Source organism: Rhinoraja longicauda, chromosome 7, assembly GCF_053455715.1.
Source record: "Rhinoraja longicauda isolate Sanriku21f chromosome 7, sRhiLon1.1, whole genome shotgun sequence".
Taxonomy (NCBI): Eukaryota; Metazoa; Chordata; class Chondrichthyes; order Rajiformes; family Arhynchobatidae; genus Rhinoraja; species Rhinoraja longicauda.
This window is the reverse complement of record NC_135959.1, coordinates 25,013,823-25,032,003: the sequence shown is the minus strand read 5'-3', so window position 1 is coordinate 25,032,003 and position 18,181 is coordinate 25,013,823. Positions and strand designations below refer to the sequence as shown.

General features: G+C 44.1%; 1 protein-coding gene across 1 annotated transcript in view; it reads left to right on the top strand.

Annotated features, from left to right (window-relative positions):
- The window catches only part of LOC144595148 (kelch-like protein 1), a 276,933-nt gene that overhangs the window by 117,152 nt on the left and 141,600 nt on the right, over positions 1 to 18,181 (top strand). The window lies entirely within an intron of this gene.

The window sequence follows — 18,181 nt, the reverse complement described above, 5'->3', positions numbered from 1 at the left end:
GAATTTATTCATTTGCTGCTCGACTGTCATGTATTATACGGCATAATCTGTGGGATCACTGGGACACATTAAGTGAAAGTTCATGCATATGCCATTCATTTAGTCAGGAAGCTTGACAACTTTAATATTTTTTAATTTATAACATAGCAGCAGGAGAATTATTCATTGCGTTCCAAATTCACTTTATAACACCAGCAACTGATTAGGAGACATTGATTTATCTGATGAATGTAACACCAAGCTGCTCAGGTGCAGAAGCACAGTTTCAAAAAGCATCTACTGCCTAATAGAGAGTTTGGGTCAACGAAGCGAGCAATAAGTCTGTCAAAAATCCACATGATTTTTTTAAATAAAGGTTGATTTATTCACATTGTGGATGTCTTGAATGTAAATTATTTCTCCATAGCAATGTGTTGGACTGCATCAGACTGCCAAATGGATTATATTGCTTGCAGACTAAGTTCTGAAATTAATGAATGGCCAAGGTATAAAATCAAACTAGGTTTGAGCCATGGTGATTTGTTGACTGTAAGGGGTTTCTGCGCCGAGCTTTCGCCCGACCTAAGGTCCCCGTGCCTTGCTCTGATCCCTTGACCAGGCCGTGCACACTGGTTCCCCGTGAGTGGTTCGACCCACTCACCCCTTATGGTTCTAGACACTGGACTTAGATGCAGGAGCTCTTATAGTGCAGAAAAATTCAACCAGACCAGATTTGAAAACCAGGGTTTAAATGGAAAGGCTTTTATTCAGCGCTTGGGACTATTGTCCATGAATATTTATACATTACTATATGACATATCTATTGAACACATACCGAATCACACGAATACTTATAACTATGAATCATTAAACACACACAGTTCCACAGGACATATACCCGAATACCTTTTACTTATGAATTCTTAAACACCTAGTTCTACAAGACATATACACGACTGTAAGATGGGGAACGTACGACGCATCGCAACATTGACCAACACATATTTCAATACACACCCAACGTTTATTAACAACCACCCTCCCCTCTACACTAAACTATGTCCAGGATATGTAGGATTTGGAGTACATGCTCACCATGGGGCTATTACTGGGGTTACTGGCTGTTCGTTTTGCAGTATTTTTTCTCGAGTTGCGTGCCTGTTCCTCTCTCTTGCATCCGTTCTTCTTGCCTGTCGTTTCTTCCTCCTGCATTCGTTTGACTTCCTTCTGACTCTCTTCTTGACTTCAGTTGACTTACCTTTTTCACCCAAAAGTAGTGGCCAGTTATACTATTTCTGACCCGTCCTATCTCCCGCCAGATCTTGGAATCTCTTTGTTCAAAAAGATATGTATGAGTTTTCTTCTGATCTGCGCTTATGTTCGGGGATACCGGGGATGGCCAGACGGTGTTAATTGGTATTTCGTTGTGAGGTGATGGGTGTTAACTGGTTTCCCATCACCTACCAGGTAGTTTTCTATGGGCTATTGTGCCCCCTCACCGAGATGGACTGTTTAGGTCGGCTTGGGGCATTGTGAGTATGCTGATGTCAGCGCCCCAGTGTCTGGACTCCGACCTGGTTTCGTAGGTTTCTGCATGGCCAATACCCATCCTTTGTCCTGGCCGTGGCTTTGCAGAAACCTAGAGACTGGGTTGTAAGGTTTTTACTTTTGTGGCTGGTCACGAGGTCCTGCGGCCATTTTAGGACCCACGGATTGTGACATCCTTTGTTAATCTGACCGCAGCCTTTCTCCGCTATCAGCCCCAGTCTCTCGTTTAAAATGTCCAAACTGCAGCTCTTTGGTTTGGTGTTGCTTTCCAAATGAGGGAAAACTTCTCAAATCTTACATGACCGAAGGTTGACCAGCCATTAACAAGGAAGCCAGTTCATTGGAAAACTAAGAGTTCATTCTCGGCACATTATCTTAATAAGATACTCAGAAAATGCAGGATGATTTTAGCCCTCTATATATTTTACATAATTTGATTTCTGAAGGCAGATTCTTGTCTTTACAAAACATTTTAGAACAAGAGAATAGGGGGGTTGCTGTTTAGCATTTTGGAGCTGGTTCCACTACTCATAGGGGTTGTGACTGTTCTGTGACCTACCTCCACCTTTGCCTGTACTCTTTAATAGACATATCCTTACACAATTTGAGTCTTAAAGTTAATAAGTTGAACAGCATTGCTGAAGAGAGTTGCAAATTCCAAACGTATCTGTTTGTAGAAGCGTTCTTGCAACACTTGCTGAATTGCTTGGTTCTATGTTTCACACTATTTCCTCACATTTTAATTTTAATGATCAAATAGATCGTATAGACACACAGTCCCTTATCCAGGGTAGAGGAATTGAGAACCAGAGAATATAAGGTTAAGATGAAGGGGAAAAGGTTTAATAGGAATCTGAGGGCCAACCTTTTTTCAAATGAAGGGTGGTGAGTATATGGAACAGCTGCCAGAAGAGGTGGTTGAGGCTAGGACCTTTGCAATAATTAGACAGATTTGTGGATAGAACAGATTTAGAGGGATATGGACTAGTATAGATGGGACATGTTGGTCAGTGTGTGTAAGTTGGGCTGAGGGGCCTGTTTCCATGCTGTATGACTATGACTATCACCGAAAATGCTTTCTCTTTATTCAATCCGACCAATTCTTCGATCAAATCTTCCATTAGACATATCCTCATGAATACATGAAAACATGGTTATATCTAGCCAAAGGCATTTTAAATACACAGAAATTATGCATTGTGTTTTGAGACTTGCTGAAAATTTAATATCTGTGAAACAGTGGCATTGTTGAGAAGCAAAAACACCATTTACCATTTGATTCAGACTGATGTCAGGGGGGCAGGACAAAGGAAGGATATAGGTGGAGACATTTGGGTAGGAGGTAGAATCGGGCCGTGCGGGGCTGGGGAACTATAAGTTTGGAGGCATTGGAGGGTAGATCGCCGGAGATGGTGAGGTCCGTGATGGTACTGATGATAAAGGTCTGGTGTTTGTCGGTGGGGTCATGGTCCAGGGATAGGTAGGAAGAGGTGTCTGAGAGTTGTCGTCTGGCCTCGGTCCGGTAGAGGTCAGCACGCCAGACTACCACAGCATTTGGGTAGGAGGTAGAATCGGGCCGTGCTTTGGGTAGGAGGCAGAATATATCTATATATTACTAATACTCAGATCTTGTGTGTGTATATATATATATATGTATATATGTATTTCTGCGGACCTACAGCCAAAACGGTACACGATAGCGCCACAAATTTAGCACTACCCTTAATCACCATTGTCCTGGCGACTGTAAATGAAAAGTTTTATTTAAAATGGTCTTATATTTTTTAAGTTAGAGAGATTTTAAAGTTTAAAAATTACCTTTCAATCCGACTTCTTAAAGGTACTCAGCATCTGGCGGCCGCTCTCCTTCTTCTCCTCCTCCTCCCGCTCCGCCATCTTGTGCGCGCCTCCCACCGCCGCGTTGCCCGCAGGGCCCCAGCCAGCACCGCCTGCCGGCAATCAGCGCTGCCCGCACGGGACACTGAAAGTGGCTTTCGCCGCCAACGGTTCCACGGAGGGAAGTGGGCGTGGGGGCCATGTTGGGGTGGAGGGAGGGGAGGGGGGGGAATGGGGGATGGGCAGGGGAGAGTGGGGGATGGGGAGGGGAGAGTGGGGGGAGGGGAGAGTGGGGTGAGTGGGGGTGGGGGCGGGAGGAGGGGAGATTGGGGATGGGGAAGGGGTGGTGGAGGGGGGTTTAGGGGGAGTGGGGGTGGGGGAAGGGAGTGAGGGAGGGTGTGCGGGAGGGGGGATGGAATGGATCTGTGGGGGGAGGAGAAAGGGATAAGGGGCATTGAGTGGGAGGATATAGGAGTGTGCAGTTGGGGGAGGGTTGCCGGGCTCGGTGGAGCCGCGCGTGCGCAGCTTCACCGAGAGGACTAGCGCCCGTCCCGGCCCCGCACCTCCCCATCCTCCCATGATGCAGCGCAGCGGCAGAGAGAAGGTCGAAGAAGATGGCCGCCGGCAGGACGAACATGGGGTATTACCATGCGGCCGCTCTTCTGCCACCGGCCACACAGATGGCTACCCGGGACCGGTGTGAGTGGCTCCCTCTACATATATATACAGGTCTGAAGAAGGGTCTCGACCCAAAACGTCACCCATTCCTTCTCTCCAGAGATGCTGCCTGACCCGCTGAGTTAATCCAGCATTTTGTGAAATACCATTGATTTGTACCAGCATCTGCAGTTATTTTCCTATATATATATATGTGTAAAAATATATGTATATATATATATATATATATTTATGTAAATAGAAGATGAGATCGCCATTTTCAGATTGCTGGCGTCACAATGGGAACCCAACTGGTCCACGGGTCGTCTATTATCCTTTAAAAGGTGGGGTGCATTAATAGTATAATTTATTTCTCGCCTCTGGATATAAAGGCCAGCATCTCTTAGATTTTTAAATTATTTTCTCTATCTCTGCATGTCCTTTATGTATTTGTATCCTTAAATTGTTGCAAACCTCTGCTGCATTCAATGGTTTAAAATTTATTCCAATCTATTACATTAAAGTCTGAAACAGCTGAAAATCACACTTGCATACATTAGAATCCTTTTGGTGCAGTCTGGATTAATTATGATCTCTCTGTAATACAATTCTTCATCTACACTGTAATTTATCTTTGTATCCGTACTAAAATTTAATGGGTCAAAGTTGTTGCCAACTGCTGGAGGTTCTGTGCAGAAAGGCTGGCATTTAGCCATTTGAGTGGGAGTAGGTCCATGATCTCCACACACGCACTGTTCTCAATTCATTGAATTGAGCACAGGTTCTCAAAATCATTGAATGGCAGACACAGCACATCCATCAATGCACACCCACACTAAACTCCATCTGAGCATGCTGCTCAACATTGCTAGGATTTAGCAAACACACCAACACACCAAATCTCTTATACTGCAATGCAAGTGGCACAGAATCAGATACCCATTGTTTTCAAAGGGGAATGTATGGCATAAGCAGATGTATATATATATATTTTTTTTAATTTCAAAGTTCAATTTTATTCTGTTTGATGCTTTTAAATGTATTTTAGCTTTTTATTTTATTTTAATTTTTAAGACATTCTCACCTCACATTTAACAGTTTTAAAATGAACAATACACTGGTAAATGTGATTATTTTGGACCAAAAGTACTTTCTTCCTTTAATTTATCTTAATGATATTTCATAAGAGTCTGAAGAAGGGTCTCGACCCGAAACGTCACCCATTCCTTCTCTCCTGAGATGCTGCCTGACCTGCTGAGTTATTCCAGCATTTTGTGAATAAATACATTCGATTTGTACCAGCATCTGCAGTTATTTTCTTATACTTTCATAAGAGTGGGCTTTATGAGAAAGACTGAGCAGAATTAGAAAGATTAAGGGGGTCCTCATTGAAACTTACCAGATAGTGAAATACCTGGATAGAGTGAATGTGGAGAGGATGTTTCCATTAGAAGGAGACTACTGGGACCAGAGGCCATCAATAGTCAATAGTCGTTTATTTGTTACATACACATAAATGTGTAGTAAAATGAAACATTACCCGCAGTTGAACAATAAGACCAATAAGATTAATCAATAAAAATGCAATAACACATACAATCACAACTAACACCAAACAAAAAGAAACATCCATCACAGTGAGTCTCCTCCAGTCCCTCCTCACTGTGATGGAAGGCCAGAATGTCTTTTTCTCTTCCCTGCCGTCTTGTCCCGCGGTCAGGCTGTTGGATTTGCCATGTCGGGGCGGTCGGGGCTCCCGATATTGAAGCCCCCGCTGGGCGGTGAAAAAAAATCCCGCGGCCTATTTCAGGCCGCGCCGGATGGTGAAAGGTCCGTGGCGGGCCGACCCAAGCCCCGCGATTCGGAGCGGGCGGACACGTTGCCTCTGCCGCTGCCGGAGCTCCCGATGTCGGCCCCCATCCAGGGGCCTGCGGGCTTCCGACGTCCACGCGGCCCGCGCCGGAGCCTCCGGAGACGAGTCGCAGCCGTTCCCGCAGCATTCGCAGGCAGCCAGCGCCGCAGGTGGTGAGTCCGGACCGCGGGCTCTGCGAACCAGAGACCCAGGTGGTCCCAGGTGCATGGCCGGTGGTAGGCCGCAACGGGAACGGAGACACGATACAGAACAACGGTCGCGTCTCCGTTCTGGAGAGAGAATGTTACAGTTACAGTTCCCGTTCCCTCCCACCCCCCCCCCCCCCCAAAACATAACATTCAACACTACATCATATTAACACTACAATTGAGACAAAAACAACATAGCCTCAGATTAAAAGGTTGTACCTTTAGAAAAGAGATGAGAAGGAATTTCTTTAGTCAGAGGTTGGTGAATCTGTGGAATTCATTGGCACAGACGGCTGTGAAGACCAGGGTGATGGATATTTTTAAGTCAAGTCAAGTCAAGTCAATTTTATTTGTATAGCACATTTAAAAACAACCCACGTTGACCAAACTGCTGTACATCTGATTAGGTACTAAGGAAAAAATGAAACATACAGTAGCATATAAACACAACAGCACATACAAAACAGTTCACAGCGCCTCCTCAATGAGCCTCAAACGCTCGGGAGTAGAAATAGGTTTTGAGCCTGGACTTAAAGGAGTCGATGGAGGGGGCAGTTCTGATGGGGAGAGGGATGCTGTTCCACAGTCTAGGAGCTGCAACCGCAAAAGCGCGGTCACCCCTGAGCTTAAGCCTAGACCGTGGGATAGTGAGTAGCCCCAAGTCGGCCGACCTGAGGGACCTGGAGTTAGAGAGGTGGGTTAGAAGATTTTTGATGTGGGGGGGGGAATGTCCATTTAGGGCTTTATATGTGAATAGGAGGAGCTTGAAGTTGATTCTGTACCGTACAGGGAGCCAGTGGAGAGAGGCCAGAATCGGCGTGGTTGTTGGGTTTCAGGGGGAGGTAAAGCTGAGTGTCATCGGCATAGCAGTGGAAAGAAATGCCGTGCCTTTGAATTATTTGGCCAAGGGGGAGCATGTATAGAGATTGACAGATTCTTGATTAGTAAGGATGCCAGGGGCGAAGTCAGGAAAATGGGGTTGATCAGCCTTGATTTTATAGTGCAGTAGACTTGATGGGCCAAATGGCCTAATTCTGCTCCAAGAACATATGAACTTATGAAGAATCTGAGGGTATTAACTTTTTTCTTGGAAGTTAGGACTCACATTAAAGGTCCATTGCTTTAGTTCTTGAGGAGTGACATCAAAGTGGCAAAACTGTTCCTGACATGGGGGTAACTTTATTGCTATAGAATTTGTGAGTACTTCCAGATTTTAATGTGCTTAATTAAATACTTGTACTTCCTAATTTAGGGATACAGTCATTCCTTGAACACATCTCTTTGCATCTCTCATTTACTGTTTTGGCCGGATGATTTCAATTCACTGTAAAGAATATTTTACAATTAAATGCTAGCATGTTACAATGAGGTTGTATGGATGTGTATGAGAACGCAGAGGCCCTGTACAAGAAGGGACAGAGCCACCTGTACATTTTGAGAAGGCTCCGCTCCTTCAACGACTGCTGTAAGATGCTGCAGATGTTCTACCAATCAGTGGTAGCCAGTGCCATCTTCTTCACTGTCATGTGCTGGGGCAGCAGGGACTGCAATAGGATTAACAAACTCATCAGGAAGGATGGCTCCATCCTGAGGGCAGAGTTGGATTCATGGGAAGTGGTCTTGGGGGGTGGATGCTCCTCAAAATGCAGAGCATCTTGGACAATATAGCTCACCTATATCCTCTCCCCAGGACCACCTCCCATGAATCCAACTCTGCCCCCAGGATGGAGCCATCCTTCCTGATGAGTTTGTTAATCCTATTGCCGTCCATAGCGTTCAAATGCATTTTAGCTATTTTTTTAATTAAAAAAGTTCAAATAAATTTTTACTTCATATTTAATGGTGTTTGAGGGTACAGTACATTGGAATTTTGATACTTTGTACCAAAGTGACTTTCTCCACTTTAATTTTGTCTCAAATATATTTGAGAACACTGGAGAGAGAGACTGGGCAGAATTTAAGAGTATTAACAATCATTTTTGAAGTTAGGACTCGAATTTTAGTTACAGAGCATTGATATTAATGTAACAGAATCATTCCTGACATGGGAATAACATTATTGCTATGGTATTCATGATTACTTCCAAATTATAACATGGGGAATTAAATACTTGTACATTATCCAGTTTAGGGAAATAGTTCACTCACTGAACATGTCTTCTATTTGCATCTCTAATTTGCTGTTTTGGCAGAAAGATTTTACAGTATTTTACCAATTCACTGTAAAGTATATTTTACAACTAACAGATTACATTGAGATTCTGTGTATTCTATTCTGGAATATATCAATTAGTGAGCTAATTTTTCAACAACTCTAAATTGCAAACAACGTGTAAATAAAGGCACCTTAAATATGCTGAAATGTACTGAGGTGATTCACAGCTGAAATATCCGACTAGAGTTAATTTCTATATATACATTCTCCTCAAGTTATGACAGGGTTTCGTTTCTTAAAACGGCTCATAACCCGAAACGTTGCAAGTCAGAATTGCTGGCAATAAATAAAAACATAGGCCAATGTTTTGTTTAATGAAGGGGATGTAGTTAAGCCATTTAGTTTTTGCTGCAAGAGGCAATGATATTCCTGTGGACCAAGTTTCCACATTGGCAGAAGATGCCTGCATCCTGCGGAAGTTGGCAAATCCATGCTCATTCGCATGTATGGACTGTACATAGGTTGTTACTCATAAGGTACACGCAAAATGCTGGAGTAACTCAGCGGGTCAGGCAGCATCTCAGGAGAGAAGGAATGGGTGACGTTTCGGGTCGAGACCCTTCTTCAGACAGATGTCAGGGGAGGGAGTGGGGCAAAGATAGGATGTAGACGGAGACAGTAAAACTAGTAGGAGAACTGGGAAGGGGGGGGGGGGGGTTGCATAGAGAGGGGATGCAGGGACTACCTGAAGTTAGAGAAGTCAATGTTCAAACCGCTGGGGTGTAAACTGCCCAAGCGAAATATGAGGTGCTGTTCCTCCAATTTGAGCTGGGCCTCACTCTGACAATGGAGGCCCAGGACAGAAAGGTCAGATTGGGAATGGGAGGGGGAGTTGGTGCTGAGCCACCGGGAGATCAGGTTGGTTGAGACGGACTGAGCGGAGGTGTTCAGCGAAACGATCGCCGAGCCTGCGCTTGGTCTCGCCGATGTAGAGAAGTTGACATCTGGAGCAGCGGATACAATAGATGAGGTTGGAGGACGTGCAGATAAACCTCTGCCTCACCTGGAAAGACTGTTTGGGTCCTTGGATGGAGTCAAGGGGGGAGGTAAAGGGACAGGTGTTGCATCTCCAGCGGTTGCAGAGGAAAGTACCTGGGGGTTGTTTGGGTGGGAAGGGACGAGTGGACCAGGGAGTTTCTGAGGGAACGGTCTATACGGAAAGCAGAAAGGGGTGGAGATGGGAATATGTGGCCAGTGGTGGGATCCCGTTGGAGGTGGAGGAAATGTTGGAGGATAATTTGTTGTATGCAACGGCTGATGGGGTGCAAGGTGAGGGCAAGGGGGACTCTATCCTTGTTACGAATGGGGGGAGGGGGAGCAAGAGCGGAGTTGCGGGATTTTGAAGAGACCCTAGTTAGAAAACCTCATCTATAATGGAATAGGGGAACCCCCGTTTCCTAAAGAATTAAGACATCTCCGATGCCCTAGTATGGAACACCTTATCCTGGGCACAGATGTGGTGTAGACGGAGGAATTGGGAGTAAGGGATAGAGTTTTTGCAGGGAACAGGGTGAAAAGAAGTGTAGTCAAGATAGCTATGGGAGTCAGTGGGTTTGTAGTAAATGTTGGTCATTAATCTGTCTCTTGTGATGGAGATAGTGAGATCCAGAAACGGTAGGGAGCTGTCAGAGATGGTCCAAGTATATTTAAGAGCAGGATGGAAATAGATGAAGTCAGTGAGTTCTGCATGGGTACAAGAAGTAGCACCAATGCAGTTGTCAATGTAGTGGAGGTGGAGTTCGGGGATAGGGCAAGTGGACACCTGGAGCAGGGATTGTTCGACGAACCCTACAAAGGCGCAGGCATAGCTAGGGCCCATGCGAGTGCCCATAGCTAAACCGTGGGTTGGGTGGAAGTGGGAGGATTTAAAGGAGAAGTTGATGAGGTAAGGACCAGCTCTGCTAGGTGGAGGAGAGTATTGGTAGATGGAAATTGGCTGGTTCTGCGATCGAGGAAGAAACGGAGGGCTTCAAGACCGTCCTTGTGGGGGATGGAGGTGTAGAGTGACTGGACATCCATAGTAAAGATGAGAAACATAGAAACATAGAAAATAGGTGCAGGAGTAGGCCATTCGGCCCTTCGAGCCTGCACCACCATTCAATATGATCATGGTTGATCATCCAGCACAGTAACCTGTACCTGCCTTCTCTCCATACCCCCTGATCCCTTTAGCCACAAGGGCCACATCTAACTCCCTCTTAAATATAGCCAATGAACTGAATACTTCAGTTCATTGGCTATATTTGGTCCTGGAAAACGGAAGTTATTGAGGAGACGGAGAGCATGTGAGGTGTATTAGACATAGGTAGGGAGGGATCGGACCAGGGGGGATAGGATGGACTCGAGGTAGGTGGAAATTAATTTGGTGGGACATGAACAGGCAGAAACAATGGGTCTGCCAGTACAGTTCTGTTTGTGGATTTTGGGGAGAAGGTAAAAACGGGCCATCCGGGACTGGGGAACGATAAGGTTGGAGGCTTTAGAGGGCAGAGAGCCGGAAGAGATGAGTAATGGTGTTGGAGATTAACGTTTTGACCCAGATCTACGATTATGTTTTGACCCAGACTTGCTACCACAGCCACGTCTGTTTTCTCGGGACTCTACGACATTATGTACTCATAACTTGGAGAAGACCTCGGTGTGACTCCAGCTGCAATATTGTGAACAGTTTGGATTCAGAACTGGTTTATTAATGGAAAACAGAGGATTGTTGTGGAAGGTAGATATTCTGGCTAGAGGTCTGTGACCAGTGGAGTTCTGCAGGAATCGGAGCTGGGTCCTTTGCTTTTTGTGACATATATAAATGATCTGGACATAAATACAGATGGGTTGGTGAATAAGTTTGCTGATGACACTAAAATAGAAAAAGTTGCAGAGAGCGAGGAAGGCTGTCAGAAGATACAGCAAGATGTAGATCACCTGCAGTAATGGGTGGAGAAATGGCTGATGGAGTTTAACACGAGCAAGTGTGAGGCATTGCACGTTTGGAGGTTGAATATTAGGGGAAAGTATTCAGTTAATGGCAAGAGCCTTAACAGCATTGATGTACCAGTATTCCCAGTTAAGATACTGAATGGAAGTTAATCTAGCAAGTGCTTCATTAAACATAATACGTTTTTTTGAATGCTACCACACTGACCAATACTAGACTGTTTAACATGGACCATCACATATACAGAGAACATTTGGTCACGTGGTATCATTCTTAAAGGCACGCGTTCAATGTTACTTAAGCAATGTTACAATAATGGCTATTCATACCCAATTATCATGAAACTGTTGGATATTACAACTTAAATAGAGGATATTTGGCTCATTATGCACCCATTGATTTTTACGGAGACCACTAATTTAAGCTCAGTCTCATGTCTTTTCTACACCCCCTCTGTAGAATTGTATCTGTGCAAGAATTCCCCTTGGATCATTGCTATTGAATATGCATCTTATATCATAACAACCTGCTGCATGAAAAATGCTTGTTGCCAATCAGCTTAACTTAGTGTCCTGTGGTTATTAAACCTTCTATCATTAGACGCAACTTGCTTTTCATAAATCAATAAATTGCTTTTTACATTAAATCCTTGCAAACACCAGTAAAAATCTCAACAGGATATTTCATAAAAAAGTGAATTTTGTTTATTGAGCTACTAGACCTGATGTGATTCCTACATGGCATAAACACATGGCTTGTATGGAGCAGCATACCATTTCCTTCACTCTGATGCTATTGCAGATTAATTGATCTTTGTTGTTTGGTATCCCATTGCCATGTGAGACCCAGAACATCAAATTTTCAATTGAATAGAGGAAGGCACTACCCAACAGTGAGCAAATGTGATAAAATCAGTCTGGAATAAAACATCTTGTGAAGGTAATAGAAAGCCAAATGCTCCGAAATTACCTTTGGGTAATTCACACTTGGGTCTGATTTTGATCATTTAAATACAGAATGAGAAACTGTGATGTGATTGAAAATATTTAGGAAGAGATAGTGAAAATTTCTAGAAATAACATGCATCAAGGGGTACGTGGAGAAAGCAGAAATATAATGTTGAGAAAAAATTATCATCCATGAATCCAGAATGACGGAGCAGTTGAATGGCCTGCACCTGATCTTTTTGCCTACGTTTATGTATTTCTAAGATACATTTATCTAAAATGTCATAATTCAAAAACAATCCCAACATTCAATTTTGACATTCCGAATACTGCAGATACTGTAATCTTGAGTAAAAAACCCCCAATGTGCTGGAGTAATTCAGCGGGCCAGGCAGAATCTGTGGATGGAAATGGATGAGCAACATTACGGGTTGGGTTCATGCAATCTGTAGAAGGGTCCAAATCTAAAACATCTTCAGTTCATTTCCCTCCACAGAGGCTGTCTGACCCTTTGAGTTCCTTTCTCTTAGAACTTGAAAACTTTCACAGGCAGACAAATAATACATCAACAACAAGATAGCCAGTATTGGCAGTACTCATCTAGAAAGGAATTTAAACATGAAGGATAAATGTAAGGGAGCACCTCAGATTAAGCAAATCAAAGAGTGAAATGTGAAGGGATGAATCACTTATTTACTTTATAATAATACAGATGCAAAGTTAACAAAATGGAAATTAAAGATTAAGTCTGTCGACAAATATTTTGGGAGTTGATGGCCATATTTGTGAGAGATTAACTGGAATGTGTGCAGGAAAATAAACGATTTATCAAAATTATTTGTGCATCTACATAGCAAGCAATAACAAATCTTGCATCACTTTATGGGGGTGAAAATGACAACAAATAATAAATGTTTCTGGGGTTGAAGTTTATAATTATGTCCTCATAAAATAAAAAATAAAAACTTCATCAGAATAAAAGTATTTACTAAAACAAAGGAGGGATGGGAAGTGGGAATTTTAAAGTTAAGTGCATTTCATAATTTTCCCTGATCACAAAGGGGAGACCATTCAGCCTGTCAATTCCATTCTGGTTCTTGGTGAATTGACATCAATCCCATTCTTCAACCTATTTCATTGTATAATCTATCTGTCCCTATTTTCCCTGATTTTCCTGCTACCAATCCATGATTGAAGTAATTTACAGTACTCAAGGTAAAGGAACTGCTTGGACTCAAGATAAAGGAACCGCTTGGAACTCAAGGTAAAGGAACCGCTTGGAGGTAGTGGCCATAATATGATTAGTTTTAATTTGCAATTTGAGCAGGAGAAGGTTAAACCAGGAATGTCAGTATTGCAGTTGGCCAAAGGGGACTATGAAGGCATGAGAGAGGAGCTGGCCAAGGTCGAATGGAAAGGGATCCTAGCAGGAATGACGGTGGAACAGCAGTGGCAGGAATTTCTGGGCATAATACAGAAGATGCAGGATCATTTTATTCCAAAGAGGAAGAAAGATTCTAAGGGGAGTAAGAGGCAACCGTGGTTGACAAGGGAAGTTAGAAATGGAATAAAACTAAAAAGCGGTAGCGTAGCGCAGCGGTAGAGTTGCTGCTTTACAGCGAATGCAGCGCCGGAGACTCAGGTTCGATCCTGACTACGGGTGCTGCACTGTAAGGAGTTTGTACGTTCTCCCCGTGACCTGCGTGGGTTTTCTCCGAGATCTTCGGTTTCCTCCCACACTCCAAAGACGTACAGGTATGTAGGTTAATTGGCTGGGTAAATGTAAAAATTGTCCCTAGTGGGTGTAGGATAGTGTTAATGTGCGGGGATCGCTGGGCGGCACGGACTTGGTGGGCCGAAAAGGCCTGTTTCCGGCTGTATATATATGATATATGATATGATATGATATGAAAAGATGTATAAGATAGCAAAGAGTAGCGGAAAGCCAGAGGAGTGGGCAACTTTCAAAGAACAACAGAAGATAGCAAAAAGGACAATACGGGCTGAAAAGATAAGGTAAAAGAAGCTGGCCAAGAATATAAAGAAGGACAGTAAAAGCTACTTTAGGTATGTTAAGAGAAAAAGATTAGCAAAGACAAATGTGGGTCCCTTGAAGGCAGAAATGGGCGAAATTATTACGGGTAACAAGGAAATGGCGGAAGAGTTGAACAGGTACTTTGGATCTGTCTTCACTAAGGAAGACACAAACAATCTCCCAGATGTACTAGTGAACAGAGGATCAAAGGAGACAGAGGAACTGAAATAAATTTGCATTAGCTCAAGGAGGTGGCTCAAGAAATCGTGGAGGCATTTGTGATCATTTTCCAATGTTCAATAGATTCAGTTCCTGTGCATTGGAGGGTAGCTAATGTTATCCCACTTTTCAAAAAAGGAGTGAGAGAGAAAACAGGGAATTATAGACCTGTTAGCCTGACATCGGTGGTGGGGAAGTTGCTGGAGTCAATTATTAAAGAGGTAATAACGGCGCATTTGGATAACGGTAAAAGGATTGGTCCAAGTAAGCATGTATTTATGAAGGGGAAATCCTGCTTGACTAATCTTCTGGAATTTGTTGAGGATGTGACAAGTAAAATGAATGAAGGAGAGCCAGTGGATGTAGTGTATCTCGACTTTCAGAAAGCCTTTGATAAGGTACCACACGGGAGGTTGGTGAGCAAAATTAGAGCACATATTATTGAAATGGATAGAGAATTGGTTGGCAGACAGGGAGCAAAGGGTAGGAATAAATGGGTCCTTTTCAGAATGGCAGGCAGTGGGGAGTGGAGTGCCGCAAGGCTCGGTTCTGGGGCCCCAACTATTTACAATATATATTAATGATTTGGATAATGGAAATAGAAGTAACACTAGCAAGTTTGCAGATGACACAAAGTGGGTGGCAGTGTGAACTGCGAAGAGGATGCTGGGAGGTTGCTGAAAGTAAACGTGCGGGTACAGCAGGCAGTGAAGAAAGCAAATAGCATGTTGCCCTTCATAACGAGAGGATTTGAGTACAGGAGCAAAGAAGTCCTTCTGCAGTTGTATAGGGCCCTCGTGAGGCAACATCTGGAGTATTGTGTGCAGTTTTGTCTCCTAATTTGAGCAAGGACGTTCTTGCTATTGAGGCAGTGCAGCATAGGTTGATGAGGTTAATCCCTGGGATGGAGGGACTGCCATATGTGGAAAGATTGGAAAGACTAGACTTGTATTCACTGGAGTTTAGAAGGATGCGAGGGGATCTAATAGAGACATATAAAATTATAGAAAGACTAGACAAGCTAGATGCAGAAAAAATGTTTCCAATGTTAGGGGAGTCCAGAACCAGGAGACACAGTCTAAGAATAAAGGGGAAGCCATTTAAAACTGAGGTGAGAAGACATTTTTTCACCCAGAGAGTTGTGAATTTGTGGAATTCTCTGCCACAGAAGGCAGTGGAGGCCAATTCACTGGATGCATTTAAAACAGAGTTATATAGAGCTCTAGGGGCTAGTGGAATCAAGGGATACGGGTAGAAGGCAGGCACAGGTTACTGATTGTAGATGATCAGCCATGATCACATTGATTGGCGGTGATGGCTCGAAGGGCCAAATGGCCTCCTCCTGCACCTATTTTCTATGTTTCTATGTTGAGAGATAGGAGGAAAGTGGAGCATCCAAGGATTTAATGACTCTGTTTCTGGAAGTCCTTAGGTTCTAGATTTCTATCTCTAACCATCCTCCCCTAAATGGTACACAGTGGCACATAGTTTAGAATTGAATTGGAAATCAACACTTGTGGACTGAGAAGATGTTTGGAAGGTAGAATACTGGAAATACTGGAAGTATTTGAAGATAAGGGTGAGAATGTTGGCACAACATATCCAGAGTGCCTGAGACAAATATCAGGAATTGTTGATATTCATTTCCTGTAAATAGGTGTAAATAGGGAGAGCAGGGGTGAGAGAGGAAATTAGTTGAAAAACTGCCGTTTTGGAAATACAAAATACACTGAATCATACCGGAGAGAAAGAAGTCCTTTGGCCCACTCTCGCAATGCCAACCTTTTTGTCCATCTGTACTAATCCCATTTGCCTGCTTTAGGATCATATCCATTTAAGCTTTGACCATTTAACTGTCTGTCTAAATGGCTCTTAGAACAGCATCCACCTCCATCATTGGCAGCAGGTTCCAATATCAACTCCACTGTAAAACAAATTTTCCCTTCAAATCTCCTTTTGAGCTCCTTCCTCTCACCTTAATAGTCAATAGTCAATAGTCAATTTATTTGTCACATACACATAAATGTGCAGTGAAATGAAAAATTACCCGCAGTTCAACAATAAGACCAATAAGAATAAGCAATAAAAATATGCAATAACACATACAATCATAAACCAACACCAAACAAAAGAAACATCCATCACAGTGAGTCTCCTCCAGTCCCTCCTCACTGTGAAGGAAGGTCAAAAAGTCTTTTTCTCTTCCCCTGCCGTCTTCTCCCGCGGTCAGGCTGTTGAAGTTGCCACGTCGGGGCGGTCGGGGTTCCCGACATTGAAGCCCCTGCCGGACGGTGAAAGGTCCGCGGTAGGCCGACCCAAGCCCCACGATTCGGGGCGGGCGAAGACGCTGCTGCTGCCGGAGCTCCCAATGTCGGCCCCCACCCAGGGGTCTGCGGGCTTCTGATGTCCACGTGGCCCGTGCTGAAGCCTCCGGAGACGAGTCGCAGCCGCTCCCGCAGCATCCGAAGGCAGCCAGTGCCACAGGTGGTGAGTCCAGGCCGCGGGCTCTGCGAACCAGAGCCCAGGTGGTCCCAGCCGGAGCCCGCCAGCTCCAGGTGCATGGCCGATGGTAGGCCGCAGCGGGAACGGAGACACGACACAGAAACAAAGGTCGGGTCTCCGTTCGGAAGAGACACTTTTACAGTTCCCACCCCCCCCCACCCCCCCCACCCCCCCCCCCCCCCCCCCCACATAACACACAACCACAAACACTACATCATATTTAAACTACAATTAAGACAAAAACAACAAAAAACACAAAAGACAAACGGACTGCAGGCAAGCCGCAGCTGCGAGGTCAGTGCTGGGCAGCGAGGAAAGCCAGGCCCTCCTGTTTTTGAAAGCCCTACCATAAGCAAAAAATATTTTAACCATCTACCCTAAATATGCCTCTCATATCAGGTCTGAAGAAGGGTCTCGACCCGAATCATCACCCATTCCTTCTCTCCTGAGATGCTGCCTGACCTGCTGAGTTACTCCAGCATTTTGTGAATAAATACTTCTATCATGTCACCCCCTCAGCCTCCTTCTCTCCAGGGAAAATAACTTCAGCCCATCCAATCTCAGCTCATAACTAAATTCCTTCAATCCTGGAAACATCCTGGTGAATTTCCCCTGGACTCTTTTCAGTGCTATCACATTTCTGTGGAACAGTGACCAGAACTGCAAACACAATACTCCAAGTTTTAGTCTAAAAGTCCAATGAAGAGTCTCAGCGGTTCTGTCCATTTTCTCCTCAGATACTACCTGACACATGAGTTCCTCCAGCACTTTGCTTATAGAAGCATAGCAACATAGAAAATAGGTGCAGGAGGAGGCCATTCGGCCCTTCGAGCCAGCACCGCCATTCATTGTGATCATGGCTGATCATACACAATCAATAACCCGTGCCTGCCTTGTTCCCATATCCCTTGATTACACTAGCCCCTAGAGCTCTATCCAACTCTGTCTTAAATCCATCCAGTGATTTGGCCTTCATTGCCCTCTGTGGCAGAGAATTCCACAAATTCACAACTCTCTGGGTGAAAAAGTTCCTTCTCACCTCAGTTTTAAATGCCCTCCCCTTCATTCTAAGACTGTGCCCCTGGTTCTGGACTCGCCCAACATTGGGAACATTGTTCATGCATCTTTGTGCAATGTTTTGTAACATTGCAATGTAAAATCTTAACTCTAATATTCTATGCCCCAACCTATGAAGGTAAGCATGCCGTATACCTTGAAGGTAGACACAAACTGCTGGAGTAACTCAGCTG